The sequence below is a fragment of the Myotis davidii genome, unplaced genomic scaffold (genome assembly GCF_000327345.1).
Source record: "Myotis davidii unplaced genomic scaffold, ASM32734v1 scaffold750, whole genome shotgun sequence".
NCBI lineage: Eukaryota > Metazoa > Chordata > Mammalia > Chiroptera > Vespertilionidae > Myotis > Myotis davidii.
This window is the reverse complement of record NW_006282814.1, coordinates 1,097,787-1,099,617: the sequence shown is the minus strand read 5'-3', so window position 1 is coordinate 1,099,617 and position 1,831 is coordinate 1,097,787.

The following is a 1,831-nucleotide window of genomic DNA, read 5'->3' as shown; positions in this document are numbered from 1 at the left end:
GCTGAGCTGAGAGACTGTTGTGCCGCCTGCGTTTCTCGTGAGGCCGCTGCCTGCATACCCTGGGTCTCGGGCGTGTGGACCGGGGAAAGTTTGCTCGTTTGTGCAGCCCAGGAGGTGGTCTCCCTTCGCCACCCTCAGCCCAGAGTGCAGGTGTCCCTGGCGACGGTGGAGGGAGAGGGGAGAAGTGCTGTGGCCGTTCAGACAGCTCCCTGTTGGAAATGGATGCCGCTGTGTTAGTCACGGTCCCCAGAGAAACAGACTGGTAGGAACATAGACATGCATGTCATGGGGGACTGGTTATGGGCCTGGCTTGCATGTTTATGGAGGCTGAGGAGTGCCACCGTCTGCTGGCTGCCAGCTGGAGGCCAGGGGAGCCTGGGGTGTAATTCAGTCCAAGTCCAAAGGCCCATGAACCAGGAGCTGTGGTGCCTGCGGGCAAGACATGGACGTCCCAGCTCAAGAAGAAAGAGAACTCGCCCTTCCTCACCTTTTGTTCCATTGGGGCCCCAGTGGACAGCACGATGACCACCCCACTGGCGAGGCGAGTCTTCCTCAGTCCCTGGGTCAAACGCTAACCTCGGAAATGCTCTCGCAGACACACCGGAACCAGAGCTGCCAGCGACGTGGGCATCCTCTGGGCAAGCTGGCAGAATTCCCTGTCACAAGAGCTCTTCAGAGACACGGAGTGAGGGCCTGCTGGGGGCTCTGCATGGAGGCGCAGGACAGACCACCCCGGGCCTGAACAGGCAGCATGGGCATGGCTGGGTGGGCCCTGCCAGCCTGTGGGTGCTCTGGGTGGCCGGAGAGCCTCAGCTTTGCTTGGTTTTGTGGTCAGCCTGGGGGAACCGCATGGACAGCAGCCAGGCCAGCAGCCCTCCCAGAGGTTGGAGGGATCTAGTCTTTGTAGACAGTGTCTTAAAAAAAAAATATCAGGCCCAGCAGTGTTGAACGTCAGGCCATGAACTAGGAGGTCACGGTTCGATTCTCAGTCAGGGCACATGTCTGGGTTGTGGGCTCATCCCCGATAGGGGACACGCAGGAGGCATCCAATCAGTGATTCTCTCTCATCATTGATGTTTCTATCTCTCTCTCCCTCTCCCTTCCTCTCTGAAATCCATACAAATATATTTTTAAAAATCAGAGAGGCCCTGGGATTCCGATCTGTGTCAACCATTCAGGCCCCGGCTGTGGCTTGCTCCCTCCCCAGGGCCATTGGTGGCGCTGACCCCGTGTGCCCAGAGTCCTGAAAGCCAGCCATAGCGTGGCTGCTGATACTGACCAGCCACGGCTCTCAGGGCACCAGGACAGTCCTCTAATCATGCCAGCCGCCATGGTTTTGTGTGGATGGGGGCTGCGCGGCCTCTCGCAGCTACACAGCTACATGGCCCGAGTGAGCAGTGCTCCCCCCATCTACTCACCACGCTAGAGAACCACCCTGCCTCCCGTCCTCCTGTGGGCTTCCTTTAATATCAACAAGGAACAAATCCCTGATGACCACGGATGAGAAGCAATACAAATTTCAGACCAAGAATTAAAGAAGGAACAGCAGGATGCCAGGACTCCTCTCAAGCTCCCTTCAGTTCCTGGAAATTGCTCCTGGTTTTAGGGGGCCCTCGCACCATGCTGGTGCCACAACCTCAGGCCGATATTCTGGGGGTGGCTCTACTTCTGACCGGTGAACCGCCCATGGACCCTCTCTTACTCTCCAGCCGTTGACAAAAGGCTCCCTGTGCCAAGGGCTGAGGCCTGGCCTGGCCTCGGAGCCCAGCCTTGCAGGCGCAGGGCTCCGGCTCCGTGGGGAGACCTCCTGACTCAAGCAGCTGCTGGGCTC